At 39.3% G+C, this 24028-nt stretch overlaps 1 protein-coding gene across 1 annotated transcript in view; it reads right to left on the bottom strand.

The window, feature by feature from the left end:
* Positions 1-24028, bottom strand: part of LOC120541406 (NT-3 growth factor receptor-like) — a 920493-nt gene that overhangs the window by 284441 nt on the left and 612024 nt on the right. The gene's annotated exons all lie outside the window — the stretch shown is intronic.

The following is a 24028-nucleotide window of genomic DNA, read 5'->3' on the forward strand; positions in this document are numbered from 1 at the left end:
CCTGCAAGGTTTGGAAAAACCCAGTTGCTATTTTGAAGGTGAGTGTGTTAAAGACATGTGGGCTGCTTAGAATCTAGGCTGTCAACAGTCATCACTGATTACAGTTGGGTTTACCCATTATGAAAAAGATTACAGGAGGAAAGTTTCCAAACATCTTTTAAAAATATGTCAGTTGCTACTTTTTAAAGAAAATGTGATACTTTGTTTTTCATAGTGATAGATACATATGCAGTGCATGATTTGAAATCAATTTATTTCACTATACGTTAAGTTACAACGAAGAACACATATATATTAACACATAATGCCCAGTTTGAGAAAGATAGGCCTTGGAGAAAAGGGATGAAGGAAAATGACTAGATAGGAGACAAGCCTGGCCAAATAGAAGATCCCACACTAAGCAAATTTAACTGTTCTAATGTTCTAATGATGATGAGAAAGCTTCTCTAAACAAAACTGCAGATTATTACCCAACAGGAAGCAGTATGGCTTGTAGTTGTGCCGGTGAACCTGGGAAGGCAGAGCCAGTGTGACAGAGCCTGGATGGAGGCATGTGAGCGCTCCCCTCAGAAATCTTCAGGGCAGACAAACCAGAAGTTGTTGGGTGTATAGGAGATACTTTAACCTTTTCAGATGAAAGATTTCATGTGCTAAGTGTTATAATCAGCATCTTTTATTACATTTTTGTGCATGGAAGACTGGGAATATATTTGCTATCTTTCTAGGGGTTTTTCAGGCCCAAAGGATTTTAATTTCCACAATTTGCTTTGCCATCAGAGGCTTCCCTGAAGAACTGATAATTTGTTTACACCATTTTGTTTCAGGTGTGGACAAAGCCATTTTAGGTTCACTTGCGAGGCTGTTACCATGGTGACATATCCCATAGTGCACTGGAAGTGTGTGACGGTGATGTCATTGGCACATTGATATATAAATGTTACCATGTGGATTAAATGATTATTTGAGATGGGTTCCATTTAAGTGATACTGTGACTTCATAAGCCTGAAAGGAATGCAGTGCAGTGCATTCTGGGGATGTTGAAAAGCAAACCTGGAAAGTTCTTAGTTAAAAAGTGCAGTTTTTAATTCCCACTGGAAAATAACTTTGAGTCTATGATAATGACTTGGTAATATTTGCTGTTTCTTTTGAGAAAATTTGCATTATGAAGTTTACATTTTTTGGTATTATAAAGGAAGGACTTTCACAAGAGATTCAACCCTTAAACATATAAAATAAAACAAAAAATGTTTAAAAACTGCTTAAGAATTCTAATAAATAACCCTGGTAACAACCTTGGCATTTCTCCTACTTTGTCTCAGAAGGTGAACTTTAAAAATCACATCTGCTCACTACAGCATTTTACAATAGGCTATTTGTATTGTCATAATCAACACGTTATTGGATTACCATGGAAATAGCTCCAGGATAGGGTAGACAGGCATTATCAGCATCATTACTCCTTTGAATATGAAGTCTGGGTGTGAGATAGTGGTCAAAACGGAAGAACTGAGAATGTGCTTTTGAAGAGTTGTGATGGAGCTTGTGTTAAAGCGTGTGTAGCAGGTGAGCCACCCCACCTGACAGACTAATATTCAAAACATGTTTGATAATACCCAGAAACGCAGAAGGTTTTTTTTTCTCAATTTGTTTATTTGGTACTTTGTGTTTAGGAAACTATGAGATCATCCCCTACTGCCACTATATACAGTATATATATACTAGCAAAATACCCGTGCTTTTATTAAGAAGAGAATTAAACCTTTTTAAACTGAGGGAAAATATGCCAATAATTATTTGTTAAGGATCTCTTTGTATACTATGTTGTCATTTCGGCCCTCCGGTTGTAACATGACCAAGCCTTACTCTTGAGCATGTAACTTACAGTTGGCCATGTGAACAGCAATCTTGTCTCAAATCTCACAGCTTGGATTGCTGCTGTCATAATCGGTTTGAGTTTCATGGTTTCTTTCAATTACGACAGTATTTGTAGGACTTGTGTTGAAGAGACATTCGGCATCTGTCAAGCATTGTAAGTATACAACTGGTTTCATTGATAACTTCACATCCAGCTTTTGAGAGTTTAAACATTCATAAACATCAAAGTGTCCACTACTGAAATCGTCACCTGTGAATCTAAGATGTTTAAGAGGCATTGGCGGTTGTCCAAAGGTGTAAAATATTTGGCCATTTCGGTACACTTGAAAGCGACAACCGAACAATTCAGCGACAGCCATCAACTAACATGCAGAACCATAGGTGAAGGGCTTAAGTATTTCACTCTTCTAGTGCTCCTGTGTAGTATAATTATCTCCTGTACCGTCATCAGTCCACACCTTGAACCTGTCCCAGTCATTCAATACATAAGACACAATGTTCCTCTGGATATCAAGAGTGAGCGTGATATGGCCATCCAATATGTAACAAAGAGAATGGAAAAGTCATGGCAACCACTCGGTAAGTGATAGTTCTTTGATCGATAGTGATCATCTCGATAGACATGGTAATGGGGGTTGGAACGATAAAGGAAATGGGTACCTGAGCAATGTAAAGTAAGTCTAAAATACCTACACAATAACTATAATTGTAATAAACAAACAATAAAACAGCGGAGAAGACGTGGATTAAACAAAAAGGCTGTAGTTATCAGTAGGGAGACGTGAATCCCGTGGCGAAGCAAGGAAGGGAATGTAGAGACCGGAGCGACGGGCGGCCTTATATAGGCAGGCAGCCAACAACGTGGGAGGCATTGGGATGGGGGACCCAACGCCACCTCACATGGTGACCGAGGTGCAGGCTATGAACGTATATATGTACGTAAGTAGGATTCAGTTAGCGTTGGCAACCCGTGTACCAAATTTCTTGAAGATGGGCCCATAAGTAACAAAGACTGTTGAAAAGTTCAATATGGCGGCCGACAGTGGCATCATACCACCAAAACAAGTACGTACATTGGTTTCGGTTAGTTCAGGGAAAGCCGCCTACCAAATTTCGAGAAGATGGGGCCATAAATAAGAAAGTTCAACATGGCGGACGTTGTTGACCGTTATGACCATTACGCGTAGAATTTTGAAATGAAACCTGCTTAACTTTTGTAAGTAAGCTGTAAGGAATGAGCCTGCCAAATTTCAGCCATCTACCTACACTGGAAGTTGGAGAATTAGTGACGTTGGAAAGTTCAATATGGCGTCCGACAGTGGTGTCATACCAACGAAATAAGTACGGATATCGGTTTCCATTAAAAGTTCAATATGGTGGCCGATAGTGGCATCATACCACCGAAATATGTACAAAATTTCAGCCTTCTACCTACATGGGAAGTTGGAGAATTAGTGACGTTGGAAAGTTCAATATGGCGGCGTACATTAGTTTTGGTTAGCACAAGGAAGCCGCCTACCAAATTTCATGAAGATGGGGCCATGAATAAGAAAGTTCAATATGGCGGACTTGTTGACCATTATGATCGTTACGCATAGAATTGCCAGCACTTCAGATGGAAAATTAAAGTTCTTTAATCAGCGCAGAAGTACTTCAGGGCTCCCATCCACGTGAATTCCTAGTACTTCTGGGCTATTGATAAGGCATGGCCTCTCTGGTTCTTACAGCTCCCATTGGCGGCACCCACAAAACCCAACAGGGCTGAGAAACCTAACTCCAAGTCCTAAGATGCCCTGCGGGAATCTGGGGCACCGTTACACTCCAGGGGAGCAGCCATCTAGTATCCTTCCATCGGGGGGGTGTCCCAGCCAGGTTGAGCTGCCAGCTGTCTCTTACTATATATATATATATAATCCAATATATACCAATACCAATCAGGCCTGTATGGTAGAGTGGCCAGACGGAAGCCACTCCTTAGTAAAAGGCACATGGCAGCCCGCCTGGAGTTTGCCAACAACTGAAGAACTCTCAGATCATGAGAAACAAAATTCTCTGGTCTGATGAGACAAAGATTGAAGTCTTTGGTGTGAATACCAGGCGTCATGTTTGGAGGAAACCAGGCACCGCTCATCACCAGGCCAATACCATCCCTACAGTGAAGCATGGTGGTGGCAGCATCATGCTGTGGAGATGTTTTTCAGCGGCAGGAACTGGGAGACTAGTCAGGATAAAGGGAAAGATGACTGCAGCAATGTACAGAGACATCCTGGATGAAAACCTGCTCCAGAGCGCTCTTGACCTCAGACTGGGGCGACGGTTCATCTTTCAGCAGGACAATGACCCTAAGCACACAGCCAAGATATCAAAGGAGTGGCTTCAGGACAACTCTGTGAATGTCCTTGAGTGGCCCAGCCAGAGCCCAGACTTGAATCTGATTGAACATCTCTGGAGAGATCTTAAAATGGCTGTGTACCGACGCTTCCCATCTAACCTGATGGAGCTTGAGAGGTGCTGCAAAGGAAACTGGCCAAGGATAGGTGTGCCAAGCTTGTGGCATCCTAGTCAAAAAGACTTGAGGCTGTATTTGCTGCCAAAGGTGCATCAACAAAGTATTGAGCAAAGACTGTGATTTCTCAGTTTTTTTATTTTTAATAAATTTGCAAAAACCTCAAGTAAACTTTTTTCATATTGTCATTATGGGGTGTTGTGTGTAGAATTCTGAGGAAAAAATAAATTTAATCCATTTTGGAATAAGGCTGTAACATAACAAAATGTGGAAAAAGTGATGCTCTGTGAATACTTTCCGGATGCATTGTATAAATATATATATTGTGGCCCCCGGCCGGGGCTGGAGCCCCGGGACGCCCAGGAGGACATGAGGAGGGCTTGTGCCTCCTCCACACCGCGAGGGGGCGTCCGTCCTGGTTCTGTTGGGGGCCACGGGTTGAGGGCATGGAAGCCCTTCCCTGTAGGGGCCCGTGGTTGCCGCCAGGCGGCGCCCCGATGCCGGTTGATCCCATGCAGTCGCCGGCCGGAGCTGGAGCCCGCCGGGACGCCTTGGAGGACGAGAGGAGGGCTTGTGCCTCCTCCACACCGCGAGGGGGCGTCCGTCCTGGTTCTGTTGGGGGCCACGGGTTGAGGGCATGGAAGCCCTTCCCTGTAGGGGCCCGTGGTCACCGCCAGGCGGCGCTCCGATGCCGGTTTATCCCGCGGTCCGGCTGGGGCTGGAGCCCGGCCGGGGCGCTTGGAGGACTGGAGGAGGGCGAGTGCCTCCTCCAGACGGAGTGGGGCGTCCGTCCTGGTTAGGCAGGGGCCTCGGTACAGGGCTTTGAAGCCCAGCCCTGTAGGGACCCGTGGCCACCGCCAGGCGGCGCCCCGGTGCCTAATTATCCCGGAGCCCGCACTTCCGCCACACCAGGAAGTGCCGGGGAAGACTTTATGTGGCGCCGGAGAGCTGCCAGGAAGGCAGCCAGCACTTCCGCCACGCTGGGGCGTGGCCAAGGAACAGGTGCCGGAAACACCTGGGGCTCATCCGGGAGCCTTATTTAAGGGGCCGCCGCCTCCAGTCGGTGGTGGAAGTCGGGAGGCAGAAGGACTGAGCTGGAGAGCGGACAGGAGGCGGCCAGGAAGAAAGGCACAGAGACTGTGGGCCCTGGACTTTGGGGATTCGTGCAAGAGGCACTGGGGTTCGTGAGTGCACGTGATTTATATGATTGTAAATAGTGTAAATAAACGTGTGTGGCTGCAAAATGATGTCCGTCTGTCTGTGCCGGGCCAGCGTTCACAATATATATATATATATATATATATATATATATATATATATATATATATATATATATATATATATATATTTGTAGTGCATTTAGAAAAATGTATAGATCTTTTAATTTTTAGATTATACTTTTAAGCACAGTATTCGTTTAAAAAATAGTCATTCTTTGCTACACCATATAACCGCCTGCATAATTTGATGTAAAATGGCAATCTCTGAACAGAAGGTTTAAACAGAATTGATTTTTTTAATATTATCTTAAGAAGAATGGATGGTGATGAATCATTAGTTCAGAATCAGCAAATGAAACCTGCAAGCTATCTTTTTTATCATGCAAGCAACAAAAAATTCACTTACAGGAATATAATCTACTCATAAACAATAAAAATGCTGATGGGTAAAAAGGTCTAGTGGTTTTTTTTTTGTATTAGAGGCTTCTGAGAAATACCAAGTCCATGACCTCCCTGTAGAACAATAACATAAACTTGTACATTATTGAACAACAGAAATAATCTGAGTAACAAAGTAGAACATGCTGACTCGGAACAGTCCCACAAGACAATAATTCTCGCGTGCCACGCTGCACCTTTAGATGTGATACAGGAGCATGAAATATATTAATAAGCTGGCCTCTTTTATTGTTACTGTTTATAAAGTACAACAGTCAAGGGAGTTTACTGGATATCATACCCTCACGCTATCTGCAATCTGCCACAAATATTACCCCATATATATCTGACTGCTCAGTTATGTAAACACTACTTGTTATGATGGCAGTACAAATGTTGCTCATCTGTTTTTCAATGGTCTCTTTAAATAAAATTTGTAAAAGGCATAAAAAAATTGCTTCATCTCTCATAAAACGCCTATAGTGTATAACCAACATTTCAGGGGGGGAAATTAACCAAGCTAGAATTAAAAATTATTATTAACTCATTAGCTCATTATTTTTTGCTATCCACAACTTGAAAAGAAAAAAGAGCTGCAATACAAATACAAAACATACTGTTAAAACAGGAAAACATGCAATGAATGCAAACATATACGTACAGTATAAAATATAGTGTCACACACGTGCGCATGGGAGGCAGTTAAAGGGCCTGAATGAGGGTAATTCCACACCAGACCAGGGGGTGGCAGAGTGTACTGACCCTTTCTCTCTTTCCACTGCAGAACGATTACAGGAAATTTTGCCTGATTCTGAGGACGCCATTTCCATTTACTGGTCTGATGATGTCACTACCGGTTTCGGGGGCCCGATGATGTCACTACCGGTTCTGGCCCTGATGATGTCATTTCTTGTCCTCTCCCTTAAAACCGACATCTTTGTCTCATCAAGTCTCAAATCTGTACTCAACTGTACACAAAACTTAACTCTTTTGCAGCCAGAAAACATTATAGGGGTGGCTGCCCCAACTCTTTTTGTGGCTCACTTGTTGCTTCTTTGACAGTAGATGGAGATAAAGTGTAAGGTCCAACTCAAAAATCTAAAACGTGATTACCAACACTTTGACATCAGTAGCATTATTACGTGCTTTAGAAGACATTTGGTGCCTTTGCTTTCAGAAATACTATGACACATGTGTAGTGTGGAAAGAAAGCACATCCTAATTTGTAAAGAATACCTCTCAATAGTCTGTGAGGGTTTTCTCTGAGCAATTTGTTTTCCCTTCACATACAGTAAACCTAGTGGGATGTTAAACTGAAGCTCTGAAGTATGAAGAAGTGATAGCTTATAGGAGTGCGATGGACTGACATCCTGTCCCGTTCTAGTTGCTCCCTTATAATTGATTGTGACCAAATTGGCTCAGTCACCCTGCAAGTACTGTATGTAATGCAAAGGTAGAAATGTTAAATGGAGAGGTGAATAACTATGTAACACTGAAGCCAATGCTAGACCACTAGTCACCTTTCCTTATTGGCTGAATTATGTACATGCTGTACACTTTTTGTTGCACCTCCATTACCTCTTAATCACAAACGTTCTAACATTGCTTGGAGTTTTGTGTTAGAAGGGTTTGGAAAGAATATCTATAGCCTTTAAGGCTGATCAAGACATGTGCATTTTTGATTTTAAGTTTTTTGTTTTCTATATAACAAACAGTTTGATAACACTTACGTGAGAAGATTACACCATACAACAGTATTGTTAGGTTCTGCTTTATCCTTTAGGCTAAGTGAACTGCCTTTATTTTGTATTTACATACAATAGTTTACTATGTCACAAAATTCAGCTTCTCAGTAATTAAAGATTTTAGACTTGTGGGAAATGCCATATTTGACAATACACCTAGAACACGATGGTCTATACTGCTGTAATGTGTTACATTAATATCGGTTCAGGACTGGCTTCTGATGCTGCCAGGACGGACTCTCGTTCCAGGAAGCCTGAAATGAATATATTTGGTGCAGAAAATATGTAGGATGTATGTATGTATTATTAAGTAATCTGTTAGACAGTAAAAGGTAAGGCAATTAAGCAATAGAAAACACATTTTTAAAAGACATATATTAGGCTACTGTGGTCGGCTGGCATCCTGCCTGGGGTTTGTTCCTGCCTTGTGCCCTGTGTTGGCTGTGATTGGCTCCAGCAGACCCGTGACCCTGTAGTTAGGATATAGCGGGTTGGATGAATGATGGATGGATATTATTAGGCTTATTGATGATTCAAATTTGGCTCCATTTGGATTTTGGTACCTTCTATGCTACAGATGCTACCAGAACAGACTCAGGGCAATGTGACACTGACTGAAGTGAGCAGGTTTCCAAGTGGGATTTTATGTTATGTGTCTTTCAGTTCAAAGTACTGATATATATATATATATACTGTATATACGGGGGGGAGTCAAGCTAAAGTTAGAAAATGCGATTTATTAGAAAATGGAATGGACCTTAACAAAACTGCTAATGTCAGTTCTCAATTGAGTCTCCACCCTTATCAATGTACTTGTGCTACCTGCCTGGAAGTGCCAGCAGAATTAAAGGTTTGGTCTTGTCCTCACAGCCACTCGTGCACCGCTTTCTTCACATCATCATCTGTCTTGAATCGACAACCACCTAGATGTTCTTTTAGTGGTTCAAAAAGGTGGAAATCACATGGCGCCTAATCTGGTGAATAAGGAGGATGTGGCAATACCTCAAACTTCAGTTTCTACAGACAAGCCTTGGTGTTCTTAGCAGTGTGTGTTTCATTGTCTTACAGCAAAAGGACTCATTGAGACAGCAATGGTGGTGCAAGTGTATTGAGAAGTCTTGGTACATTCAATTTTCTAATAAATCTCATTTTCTAACTTTAGCTTGATTCCCCCTCATATATATATATTGTCAGAAACGAACAATTAGGGAGCAGCTAAAGGACCCGACGAGCAGCGTGAAACTGCATGACAGTGGATGACAGCAATGTACTAACCACTCTCTCTCTCTTTGTTTTAACAGAAAAGATGAGAAGACACTGCCGTGAATACGGCCCGAAATCCCTAGCCAACAGGCTAAGCCACTTCCGGGTTCCTTCAATCCCTCTGGTCCCCCACTGATGATGTCAACACATCCCACAAACCTCAGCGCCTCCTTACCCAGCATTCCTTTTCCATTTCTGTTCCCACTCTATAAAATGTCCGTGCTTCGATGTACCCATGTCTGTACTTGATATTTCATGTCTGACCATGCAAATCTTTTGAAGAGGTATCACAGCATACGGAGACAGATTCCCCAACCCTTGAACATTGTGTTTGTGCTTTCTTTACAATATATATATATATATATATATACTCTATAAATATGTCAATAAAATTGTAAACCGTTTGAATGTCTCTTTGTCTTTTTGTTCATTACTCTTGAAAAAAATTGCTGAACCAGTTTTCATGGAAAATTGCTTGTACTTTGCCATTGGTTCAAATTAAAATATAGGTTAAATGGTGTATTGGGAACAGGGGAGGTGAGAAACTTAAAATACAGCATTGATCCAGGGACTACAATTAGGATTAGGTTTAGGGTTTGCTGATGCAAAGATATCATCAGCATGCACAAGGTTTTGTAGTGGCCAAAGGGATATCTAATTTAAGAGCACAAGTATGTACAGCTATTTTGTCACGGAGCCAGCAGCAGTATGACCTGGCATTCCATCATTCAAATGCTAAGCATTCCTCTAAGGATAACAATCTACCTGGAAAAATGAAAAAGAGAACAATATATTTATAAAGTTCTGTGAAAAAATCTTGGACATGTGTGAAAAAAATGCTGTAAAGAGGGAATGTTCTCAAAATCTATGTCATGAATAGTTTATATTGATCAATAACCTTCCTTAAAAATGCAATAATTACAAAAAATACCTAAATTAAATCAATGTTTGGTCTAACCACTCTTTGCCTTAGGCCCACTTCCATGCAATTTCTGAAGGAGTTCATGTGGTCAGTTGTTCCAAGCCTCTTAGAGAACTTGCCACAGTCCCACTGCAGATTTTCACTGTCTTACTTGTTTCTTTCTCTGCAGTTACTCCAAGGCTGGCAGACAATGGTGGTGTGGAGACCATACCATTGATTACATAATTCCCTGCTCCTCATTTTACAGCAGATGGGTTGTTTTAAGATAATTTGGCCATTGGCATATGGAAGAATTAAATTAGAACATTTCCCTAATGGTATTGTATGATGGACAAAACAAAAAGCAGAGAAATACCTTTTTGGTTGCAACTCTTCCATGAAGACCACATTGAAAATTTCTCTAGACCAGGGGTTTCCAACCTTTTTTCCCCTGAGAGCTGCTTTTACAAAATGAAAATGGCAGAGAACTACTCATGTTTCCTAACATTTATTCTCATAGCTTATTTCAAACCAACAAACTGAATAAGCTTGTTTTGCCTGAACATTTACAAAATGTTGGTGTCCACAAGTCACATTTCACATTAAAACATCACAAAAAAATATTTAGTTCACCTGCAAGTGCATTTTGTATGTCTGTATGCATTTTCTAGTGTATCTCAAACTGTTGAATTAAAACATGAATATTGTCAAAACAAAACAATGCAATTCCAAATACACAGATATGACTTATTCATTTGTCATTTTGTTCCATGTCATTGTGTCAGTTTATTCACATGTCCAGTTGCATGTGTGATGTGTTTTTCAGTTAGTCAGATGACTGGCACTGCATGGAGTCAACAAGAGAGGTGTATGGTGGAGTGTAGCCACTTAGGTTCACTCTTATGGAGCCATTTAAATGTTCGTCTGTCTGTCTTGTTCTGAACCTTGATTTCATGACATTCATGTCAGACTCACAGAGGTATGGAGACGAAAACAAATCAGACATTTTCAGAGCTGCTTGATGAAGATTCTTATAATTATCTGGGTCTACTAAGCTCCAGAAATGCTGAGAATACTGTTGAGACTTTAACCGCACATTATTATGAAGGTTTACTAATATAAAATATATAAAATCCAATGTCTGTCCGCTTTTCATGAGAGAACTACTTAACGGATTTACATCGGGTTTTTTTCTATAATTTGCTTGAACATTCCTGTTGATTTTGCGACTTCTCTCATTTCACTATGTATCATAGTTTATTTGCGGTACTGATTTATTTGTATGAATCCAAGAAGCACGCAGCGGGCCGAGTAGAGGGGCCTTCCTCACTTACTCACCTGCTTCGGGGTGTGTTCCTTAATTCTGCTTAGCTAGCGAACGAGAGAACAATTGAATTCAACTTTGTTTGATATTTAAAATAAAGTGTTACTCAGGTCTTGATGAGTTTGAGTCCGGATATTTTCTTAAGTGTATGCCACATTCAAAAGATAGATTACAATTCACATTGTAGATAGTGATATGATTTTTTGGAATAATCGCCCACCCCTAATTTGACTAATCAAGTTTTCAAATTTATGTAGCATTCATTAATTCTTTGGAGAGCTACTCGGAAATGGGTGGCGAGCTACCAGTAGCTTGCGAGCAATGTTTTGGAGACCCCTGTTCTAGACTGTAGAGGGGTGTACCATGGAAGTCCTAGAGGTTTCTTCCAGTTCTGAGTTGACATTAATTTTGGAGGTGCTTGATGTATTTCTTGTTAACTGTACTCTGTTTCCGTGGCTGATGATACAAACGTACCCATTATATTTGTGCTTGTGCAGAAGAGCTTGAACGGTGCATCTGGAAGAACCCGTTAACTGTGAAATTTCTGATTGGAAGTGACCCTGATTATAAAGGATGACCACCTTGTGTCTTGTTGTTGTGATCACTTTTGCCATGGTGTTAAATTTGCTGGTTACAGCACCACATCTACCTTATCTCATCTTTTCAGCAGAGGTAGGTAACTTGAGTTGAGTTGAGTTAGACTTGAGTGTTCAACTCTGTTATACAAGTCATGCTGTGTTCCGCCTCCACGCAGTACAAAAGAATGCTGCTGAGGAGAGTGTCATAAGTGCTTTATCATACACTAAGTGATGTCCCATAAGTGCTGATCCCTAAGCACTTTGCAAGGCTACATTTAAGGCCAAAGCTGCAGCTGCCTTCTGTAGCTTGCAGCTGTTAGATTTTTTAGAGGATCAAGATGTTACAATATGCTACCTGTGTTATGGTACCTACATTACAAACAACCTGAATTAGATAATGTTTCGATGCTTATCGTACACTAGCATACACTTAATGTACACTAAGTGATATCAATCAGAGCTTTACTCTTAAACTCACTGGCTGTATGCCAGTGTATAAAGCTCACACTTACGAAACTCATGCTGTTTCACTATACCATGGCAACTTTGATTTGTTTCAGGACAGATGAGAAAATATTGCCTTCTAAAAACAAACATTACTCAAGCTAAACACGGCCAAAAGTACACAGCAGAATCTGCAGACTGGCATGTCATTACATGCGTGTTCCTAGAAAGATGTTAGGCGTCTTACTGACCTTGTTGAGCAGCTGTTTAGTCATGGAGGGCAGATAATGCAGCCACATCATTCATAAATATGTGATAAAATTCTAAATTTAGTCTACTGTAAGAGAATTTGCAGTTCTAGACTATTCAAAAGTGAAGTTAAATTTGTGCAAGTGCAATGCATTGTAAATTAGTATTATTTTCTAATTTTTAAATATGCAAAATTATGTGAATAAGTTATTTAAAACGAATGTTACACTACTCTGAAATTACATGCTGTAGCCTTTCAAAATGTATTTTAAAAAACTACAGCATTTTTGTAGATGCAGTGCACTTACTGTAGAAAATCGATGGTACACATGCGAATTGCTTCAAAGTAAACCAGTTATTTATGTCCCAATCACTGTCACCTCTTCTTAAGAATTAGCTGTGCTAAGGCGGGTTCAAATCTAAGTAATCAACATAGACTTCAGTGTTAATGCTTGCCGTGCACCATGCAGTGTATGTGTCTTTGTTATATGCCATTTAGTATGGGATTCATAAAAGCAGTGTTAATGTTGGTGATGCACCATCTGTTGAAATGCCAAATACAATGCATTTTATTACTAAAAATGTTTGTGATGCACCATCTTGTGGAATGACAGAGACATACGTGGACACAGGCACGTATCCTGTTATTAATGTGGAATTTTAATCCCTTAAAAATTCTAGTCTCTCTTTAGATGTTAGTATACCTCTGACATGATCGTAATTAGACTAACTGCAGAAATTAGTAAAGGTATAAACACTTTTTTTTTACTCAAGACTTCTCAAATATGACTCATCTTGACTTGGTTGATTAAATCCAGGGACTTGACTTGCTTGAACGTAATCATTATAACTTAAGACTTGACTTGGAGCTTACTTAAGCTCACCTGCATTTATAGGATTTAGCCCAACCTCGGCTTTTTACAGTAGTGTGGCTGTCCCCTGCTCAGTTTTTGTCCCACTACACAGTTGTTTCTGTTTCAGTTAATCACTTTGATTCAAAAAGCTCTCATTGGTCATTGGCATCAGTTTGTTACAAGCAATGGGTTATATGTTTTCAACAGAAGGCCTATTACTATGTTAGTTTCATTATAGATATTCTATCTTATCTTATTGTATTGCTACACTTTATGCAAAAGGAATGTTTATCATTCTAAAACACACTCTTTTCTATTGGCATAGTAATCCAAAAGACATAAAAGACATAACATATCTTTAGAAACTATCTAAAGTGCCTATAACATACCCACACACACACACACACTGGCACATATATATATATATATATATATATATATATATATATAGTATGTGTGTACATACAATGTAACAATTTCTTTTCTGATATTAATTCCTAACCACTACATCCCCCCCATCCCCAGTTTGTCCTGCTTCATAAATTGGCATGAAAGTACCACTTTGGCAGTGTTTTATGAAGTCTCTCAAGAATAACCAGAAGCTATATTCTTTCAGAAGTGTGTGTGCATTAATTTCTTTATTCTTTATTTCTTTTCACTGCCGCCTGTGGAACCGGAAAAAAAAATCCTTAACTCAGTGTCTCCTTATATGATGCATTTAAATAGGCAAAGCTAACCTAGTGACTGATATCTGTTTTTGTTTGATATGGATTTTCATACTTTCTCATCAAACCAGCTGCCTTTTGTGTATATGGATTTTGTTCTGAAGCATTGCTGATGCATCATCCTGGCAAAAAAGCGTAGTGAAAAGACATTTTCTTTTCTCAGATATTTAAATGAAGACTGACATTTGATATTCATACATTTCTAAAACCTAAAAAGACCGATTAGCAACACTGTAAAAGTTAAACCTGCAGCAAGAGCAACATGATGAACTGTCACATCCACAGCTATGCTAAACACAAGAAATAATTTTAGAAAGCTCAGGTCAGCTACTGTATTCCATACAGCCGGTACATGACCAGTTATTAGGTCACTGACGAGTGGTGGTTACTTTTTCGCTTATTATTGTGTTCCACGTATATTTTGTAAAATGATTACAGGTCAAGAGTGGATGTCAACTAAAGTCAAAATCCAGGGGCAGACGGTGCAAAAAAAAAAAAAGCTATAAACGTTGATAAAACTTGCCATTACATTATAGGTAGACCCTCTTGGCTAGGAGGACTGTTAGACTCTTTGACTTCACATCGAATCTCAGCATGTGCGTGAGTAGCGTAAACAGTGTCGACAATGGCGTCAACATCGGGCGAGAGAGCAAAGCGAATGTGCAAAGTAAATTTTATTTATTTATTGTATATTATTGCTGAATCTGACTCTGACTTATCAGAGTCTGATTCTGATGCAAGTGATCTGGAGATTGAAAATTTAAGTCAGGTACCTGCATCAGCTGATCAGTCCCCAGCTGATGAACCTACAGCAAAGTTCACCCTGGGAGGACTACCAGACATAGATCTGTGGGAAGCAGGCTGGCAACTGGACTTCATCAAATGACACGGTGTGCTGGTGGACACTACAGATTACCGGCCACTCGACTACGTGAAGCTGCTTTTTTCCAGAACGTGCCTTTCAGCTTATGAATGATGACTCTTATGGAATAAGTCTGTTAATTGGCATACTGCAGTGGCTCATGGAACATAAAACAGAGTGACATTTGTCATAAATAAATATTTTATGTTGATTTATGTGTGTAACCATTGCTTTGTGTGCCTTTTAGAAAAAAGAGTTTTTTTGGAAAAAATATTCATCCCTAGGACAAAAGAAAAAAAAAATAGCTCTAAAAGAGTTAAAATACTCAGGCATATTTGCAAACAGCATCCTGTGCCTAGTCAGGTATTTAAATTGTCCAACAGAAAGACATGAGAAGCTGTAAAAATTTGATCACTGCAGTTTGCTCTGGATCTCTTAATCTCCATTTGCTTTGGTTCTCATTCATTATAAGAATTTTAGCATTAGTGATTTATTGAGGAAGAGTTTTGTGGTGACCTCTTTCACATACGTGCGATTGAGAGGCAGCTAAAGGACCTGAATAATAGTAGTAGCACTGCACTGACTTTCTGTCACAGTCCTCTGCAGACCATCCATGGGAAATCCTGCTAGGTCCTGGCGTCATTGATGACATCACTTCTGGTACCGACTCCATTGATGATGTTACTGCTAGTCCTGAAGATGACACTTCTGTCTTCCGACGCCATTGATGACAACCCTTCCGGTATCAGTGCCATTGATGACATCCATCCAGTACCGGCACTATCAATGATGTCACTTCCAGTCCAGAAGACGACACTTCCATTTTCTGGTGCTATTAATGACATCACTTCCATTTCCAAAGACGTTACTTCTGTTTTCCAGTGCTATTGATGACGTCACTTCTGGTCCTCATGACATAATTTCTGGTTCTGGTCCCGATGATGTCACTTCCTGTCTCGGCCTTTAAAGCTGCCATATTTTCATACTGAAATCGGTTTTGTTTTGGACTCAAACCTGTGAACAACTCACCCATAATGACCCAAACGTTTTTGATGTCTATGGACTGTTATTGTGACACCCTATAGAAAAACATCAAATACACATTTCAACACCCAGTTTCTTTGTTGTGTAGATCCACACATATGTCCTCCACTTCTGCTCCAGTTCTCTTATCTTTGCACACACTTTGCCTGCAAGGACAGACAGCCCAGAAGTCGCAATGTACTTGCAGCTGGGCTGACGGATCAAATCTGCACCAAGAACAGACTGCTACTGTACTTCTCTTCACCTATTAGAGGATGTCTCTTCTTTATTCATTTACAGTGAACCCTCGTTTATCACGGTTAATCCGTTCCAGACTCTACCGTGATAAATGAATTTTCGCGAAGTAGGATTCTTTATTTATAAATCGAATATTTTCACAGTTAGAGTATAGAAAACCTGTTTACTACCTTCTAAATACTTTTTTAACATTATTAGAGCCCTCTAGACATGAAATAACACCCTTTAGTCACCATTACACTCGTATTACCCAATATATTAGACAAAATAAGAGAAAATAAGACATATTAGACATTACAAATATCATATTACTAGGCGCACTTGCCTTTTAAGGTGACCGACTTTTATCCTCAATTTTTGTCCGCTCCATGTGTACATCAGGCATGTAAGTGTAGGGAATGAGAACATCAAAGTGCCCATTCATAACATCTCCCAAAAACCTACGATTTTTTTTATCCCCTCAAGTGCCTGTCCAAAGTCGTACAATGTCAGCCCGAATCTGTACCGCTAAAGACGGAGTTTCATGCACTAAATAAGCTATAGATGAGAATAAGCAAGCACCATCTCCCCTGATATTTACTACGTGGTGAGGCATTTGTACTCCATCAACATTAATTATTTCCAGAGACATAATTTTGTCAATTTTTCCAGCGCATTGCGCACAAAAGCAAGGGAACGATGAGAGCACCAGAACTCTGCTCACATCGTGTCGCTTCGTACCTCAAGCCGCAAGTAGTAAGTCTGTAATAAGCGGAATACCGCTACGCTTTGCACTCACGGGACGGAAGGACAATCCCGAATGCTTTTATATAGTAGATTATTGTACTGTACATTTAATTGCACACAAACACACGCAGTTCTTACACACAACCACTAACCTATGAAGGCACGACCTCAGTAGGAGAGTCTTCAGAGGTTGGTGCAGTATCTTCAGCAGGTGTGTTGTTGTCTTCTTCCACTGAAGGAGTACTAGGAGTAGGCAGTGGGTGTCTGGGTGCGCGACTGAAGAACATCTTGATGGGCAGGTGCTGGCACTGTCTTTTCATATGCGTGAGGAGGCTTTCGTAGGGTATTGCCATCGTTAATCATATCCAAGAGTTTCACCTTCTCCTGGATAGTAAGCATCTTCCTCTGGCTCTTAGTCTTATTGTCAGAAGGCTTAGAAAAAGCAGCACATTTAGGAACCATCGTAGGGCTTAGCTAAAAGTTCTCAGAAAGCGCATGCGTAGTGACGTAAACGTGTATGAGAAAAAAATTGCAATAGAGTGAAGCCGCGAAAGTCGAAGCGTGATATAGTGAGGGATCACTGTATACCCAAGGTGGGAAGACAGAACAAATACTAAGTACAAGCAAGAGGAGCAAGAAATACCCTTTTATTCAGTCATTATAGGTTTAACATTCTTAAGTATTCTTAGTGTGCAGAAAAGGTGAAAGCAAATTACATAGCGAGGTAAATCAATTATAAAACCTGGCAGGCCAACACACGCGAATTTGTGTGGCTTTTGAATCTCTTACAATCACACTTCTGCATGGCTGTGCTCTTTCTGCTTCTGCTTCTTCCAGGCTTTTAACTTCAATGCAATAGATGACTGAATAATGGAAAGAATACTTTCACTGTAAGTTGATGACTTTTTAAAGCTTTTCAGGACTAAGTTGAACACCTCTGTCCCCTCTCCATCCAATGTCATTTTGAACAGATCATATCAGTGCATGTCCATAAACTGAACATGCATGAAGATAGCCAATGGTTCGAGAACATCTCTTTTACACATGTGGAAAGTCCAGAACAATGACCGGTTCACTATATATTTGGTACACTGCACTTTTTACAATGATGTGTTTCCTTTTTGCTAGTTCAGCCTGCTGGTGATGCCAAAAAGGAGCTGCCAAACAAAGAAGAAGATGAAGAAGACGAAGAAGAAGAAGATGAAAAAGACGAAGAAGACAAAGAAGATGAAGAGCCTTTACAGAGTTCCAAAGTACAAGTATAAGAAAAGAACTTACAATTTAAACCTAAAAACACTGGCTATAATGCATTTAATAGTTTCAATTGTATGGCCTATAAAATGATAAAATAAAATAAAATCTCTACATTAAGATGAAAGTTTTTTTTTTTTAATATTCTGTGTTAGTGTTGAAATGGCAATCATTTTAAAAAAAGATCCTACATGATTTGCTGTTTTTGCTGTTACAGTTTCAAGACATGCGGTTATGCTGTTGAGTGTTGTTAGGTTAAAGTCTGTGTGATGGACTGCGGCTGTCTGTGCATCAATGGACTGGCATTTTGCTCACAGTTAAACTTTCATTTTTTTACTGGCATTAGTCATTGACGTCCTGCAGTTCTCTTCTAAAATGTAGACAAAAGGATTGTATTTCATAGCAAAATTAAGACTGTTTACAACAGAACAGAAGGGTCTTGACTGATGCACTGCGTGTTTTGGAATTAAGATTGTTGTGTCAGAGGTCCTTGTTTTATGTTCCTCTTCAAAATGCACTTCCATATTCTTAAATATTACTGTATCTTTGCTCCTAACATGTCTTGAAATTAGTTTTAACAAGAAGCAATGTGTAGGGCAGCTTTACAGCTTGGGTACACAAGGATTAGAGAACTACACTGCCCTAATTGAGAAATAATATACATTTTTGTAATATGTCATTTCTAACAGTGAAAAACACCCAGAGAGACATCTGTCCTCTTGTTAAACATTTTGTAAACATGATTTCCTATCTTGAATGCTTATGGTGTTTCCTTTGATAAATATCAATGAAATGCTTTCAGCTCAGTTTGATGGGTCCTTAATTACAAAGAGGCTCAGGACACTTCTTTAAAATGCCAAGTGCAGTTTCTTTCAAATATTAAAATGCCATTATCAGAACTTTAAGTTAGCACAATTTAAACCACAATGAAGTTCGCAAAATAACAAAACGTCATGACCCAGCCTCATCAGAAAATGATTCATGTAAGTTTAACAAACTGAACATAATGCAAAAAACAACATCCATTTGTTGTTGTGAAAGTATATAATGATCATGTTAAAAAAATATAACAAAAGAAAGAAACAAATAAAACCATACACTGTAAATAAAAGCAGCTTAGTTAAAGAACCACAGAGTGATGGCTCTTCTGGTATCGGTCCAATAAATGTTTACCTGGATATACAGTACGTTGATTGAGCTGCCTAAAGGTTTGTAAAACAAATAAAGAAATTCCCTTTACCTTACACATTAATCATAAACTTCTATCCATCCTGCCAGGACCATCTTAATAGCATTATAGGCCCCCAGGCAAAGCAATGCACTGTGGCCCCTACCTACACAACCACTCAGCAAGTCACAACATACATAGATTACCAAGATCCAGAAAAGTTGCCCCCCACATTTCGCCCGATACAATTTCACCCCTCATACACACACTACAGCCATTACGCAGCACGTGTTTTTGCCGTTTAACTATTTGCGGTGCATCACAGTGCTGAAGAACAAGCAGCACGTCACAGACAGTGCAATATCAATATATATGCTGCCACGCACTGCACCATATAATATTATAAACATTTACAATGGCAAAGAGAGTTTGGTCGATAAGAGACAAAAAAAATTGGTTGAGAATGGTAAATGAACAACATGAAATCTGAGTTTGTGAAAAATGTTCCACCTGCAATGGGTATGTTTAACTTTTTTGCCAATTTATTAAACCAAAATAAATTACAAGATATAAAAAAATTAAGTGCATTATTCACATTTCTGTAACCTACTCATTATCTACAAGGGACAAATTGTGGAAGGTGAAATGTGTTAAGGGCGAAATGTGACAGGCAATTTTTTGTAAACCAGATTAGCATGGAGCCCTGCGTCCTACTATTTACTTAACCAAGTTACTAATTTTTCTGCTGCACTGCAGCATAGTTGGAGCAAGCCCTGGACAGGACAATTGTCACACACTCACACCCAGTCAAAATGGGTCAAATGTGCATAAGAGTAAGTAAGGAAAACTCAATCGCTAAAAAGGAAACTACCCACAGATAGTGATTTCACTGGACTGGGACTTAAGTTCAGTGTCCTAGAGCTGTGATAGAGCAGACCTAGGGATTGCACCATCACATCACCTTCCTTAAAGTATGTGTTTAAATCTTGTTTTCATTCTTCTTCCTCTTTATCTTTTCTGTGTGGGCTTCTTGTGCTTGACCAGCTTTCTCCATATAGTTTGATCCTACACCTACTCCTCAGTTTCCTTCAGATTTTCAAATACTTTATCCATCCACCTATGCTTTGGCCCCACTCACATTCTCTGCCCCTGTACTTCCATTCCCATTCTCCTCATTACAGTCCATGCCACTTTAACCTACTTTCTTGTACTTTCTTAGATATCACTCCCACTTTTGTTGTACCTCTGATCGCTTCATTTCTTATTCTGTCCATTTTTGTAACTTCTATCTGAACATTTTCATTTCTGCCACATCTAACTTCTTATGTGCTCCCTTTACTGGCCATGTCTCAAATACTTACATCATTCCTATTTATCTTCAGTCCTTTATCTTTCAAAGCCCTTCTCCATTTTTACAACTTCCTCTCCACTTTCTCTATTCTGGTGCTACACAACACAATGTCATCCACAAAAATCATGTTCCCAGGAATTGGACTTTATTCCATGACTCCATACATCCATAGCCAGATCAAAGAGGTAAGGTCTTAAAGAAGATCCCTGGTGCAGACCTACCCTAACTGGGATCTTGTCTGATACCCCAACACTGATTTTGACCAGTTTTAATTATGGGGATTTAATGCAACAATAACAACCAGCTTAATTCAGTTTAAGGTCATGGATTGCAGAGCCTATCCTAGGAGAATCCAAGGCAGAAAACAGCTCATCACAGGGCCCTATGGGAAAAACAGTCGGCAAACGTTTAGGCCTGTGACTAACAAGGTGGCAAAAAAAAAAAAACTCAAAGTGAAGAACAACAAACACAGAACAATTCAAAAGTATTTTGCTCTTTATAAAACTAAACAAGCAGGACCATAATCTGAAAGTTTTAAAGCTTAATTTGAATCTCATGAATTATTAGCTGAAAACCTACAAAATAATAATTTCAATGCATTTGGAACTTTTGAATGTGAAGGTTACTCACCAAAAAAAAGAATTCAACATCTTGGAAAGATATAATTAAAATATACTCTAGGAATGAATACACAGTCTGAACGCTCATCAGGTCAAGGATAAGTAACACTTAACTGCTTTCACTAAACCCCTAAGTGTGCATCAAACTTTTAAGAGAAACTAAAAACCTTATAAAAGTTTTAATGGATAGCTACTGTTAACTGTGTCATCCCAACCTTTGTAACTCTTGTTAGATTAAATCATAACTTCATTGCAAACTGGCTTAAAAGAAGTAAACTCATCAGAAACTTTGTGACTGTCTAAGCCATGACAAGAAACCCATCTACCATCCATTTTTATATTTCTGACTAGCCGTAGAAGTGAAACAGGACAAAAAATCAACAAACAAAAAGGTATAACTAGGTAAGTGGAGGCAAGGTACACTCCAAAATGCACAGGTAGACCGACTCACCACTCCTGACGTCATGCTTCCGCCTCCCCTCAGCCCGCAGCCGCTGTCTCGGATTAGCGTGAATATACCACTCCTGCAAGCAAACTATGATTTTTAGCGTGATTAGAAAAGTCGCAAAATCAACCCCCTATCTAAACCCGTTCTCTCATTCGCTAGCTAAGCGGAGGTAAAGTACGCTCAGAGGCTGGGCCCCTCCCCTCGGTCCGCTACGTCTCTCTCGGATGTGAGCAAATCAGTACCGCAAGTGAACTATGATATAGATCACAGTTTAAAAAGTTGCAAAATCAACCAGAATGTTCAAGCAAATTATAGAAAAAAATCCGATCTAAATCCGTTAAGTAGTTCTCTTGTTAAAAGCGGACAGACATACAGACAGACGTTGGATTATATATATAGAGATATGGCTATTGCTTTTTCAGGGTCATGTTGGTAAGGTTCATGGTAGGAACTAACCCTGAATAGGCCATCAATCCATCATATTCTTCTCTACTGCTGCATCCCTTCACAACCGGTTATTGAGAAGTCAAAACATTAATTTCAAAAAATGTGCAAACATAAAAATAGTATTCAGGTTGAAAGCTGCATAAGGTTCCTATAGAAGTGAAGGCTGAGGCACTAACCATTGCTCCATGTCCATAAGCATCTCAATTTCAAATAATAATTAAAAAAAAATTAATATAACATAATAAATAAACAAGTTTTAAAGAAATGCTTGGACCAAGGGTATTAAAAGTACAAAATGACTTTTAGTACCTAACCTGTAAAATATGTTTCTGTGGCACTGATAAGGTAAAATTATGGAAAACTGACGTAAAATATGAATATGATGATGATGCATTGTCCATGAACTATAAGGTGCCATCTGTGCTTAATAAGGTGAAATGGCTCATACAACTGACAATGATTGAGATGAGGACCTGGAATTGATTCACAGCCAAAGCAAATGTTAGTTAAAGTCTAAGGGATTAAATAATAGTATAATATAATAATAGTTCAAAAAGAAGACCTCCTTAAAATATACACAAGTAATTCAACCTTGAGATGACCCACCATTTCGTTTGTATTACTGCAAGTTTTCAAACTATGTATAAGCTCTATTCTTAGGCATTTCCACTAAACAAACCACTGGTTCCATGAGCCTGAATTATGACAGGATTAGATAACATATACCATTTATTTACCATTTTGTCAGGTTTTATAAGTGTTTGAATATTCTGTTAAATATATGAAAGTATGAAACAAAAGGCAAAATGTACTACATTTTTTTTCTAAATAATAGGACTATTATATTTATGCTAAACAAAATTTTTTCAGAGACCATCCATGCTAATCACGTTTATCAAAACAGGCCCTAACTGAGCCTAAACGATGTGACAAAGCAGGAATGTTGTCAACATCAGGAGAGTTTCTTTATTATTGAGCTCCTTTTGCAGTTCAACTAAAGATAAAAGAAAATACATTAATGGGCAATGGATTCTTCAATCAATTTTGCGTAGCACGATATGGTAACTATGAGGATATACAGTTAGCGGTGTTATCTTGATTTACTTTTATTGACTGATTTACTTATTTCTGTTGTTCACTGTGCACTGCGGACATTTTCCTGTTGTCTTTTTCTGTATTTGCTCAGTTTCACCAGTGACACTTACTTTGAGGCATTTCTGAACGCTCTAAGAGTTTAGACATGCAAGTACTCATGGTGCTTACCAGGTGAATGCGGGCATTTTTATGTCACTTAACAAGGTTTAGAAGATGTGATCTGCAGGAAAGGAAACACTGTTACTGTTCCCTTGAATGGATCAACTTTTTCTCCAGTGCCAAATTCTGTCTTACACCTGATGCTGCAGAGATGGACTAAGGCCTGTGCCCCTTTAACTGCTTTAAGCAAGCATGATAATGGACTGAAGGATATTAGCACTCTTGTTATAAATTCTACTCTATTTTAAAATAATATATACATTTTTTTATTTAGCTTCATTGTTAGGATATCATGACAGCCTGCATACCAGACATTCCGGATAATAATAACTATAATCAAAAACACTTGCTGCATATTTTCTATAAGATTGTGACTGTTATCACTTTTGTTAATTAAGAGAACTAGCTAACATGCGGCGTATGTATGCCGCATAATCAGGCCATTTTTTTAATGATTTTTAAGCACAGGGAGAAAATTAACATTTGGGAAATCGGTA

This window comes from Polypterus senegalus, chromosome 12 (genome assembly GCF_016835505.1).
Source record: "Polypterus senegalus isolate Bchr_013 chromosome 12, ASM1683550v1, whole genome shotgun sequence".
Classification (NCBI taxonomy): Eukaryota; Metazoa; Chordata; class Cladistia; order Polypteriformes; family Polypteridae; genus Polypterus; species Polypterus senegalus.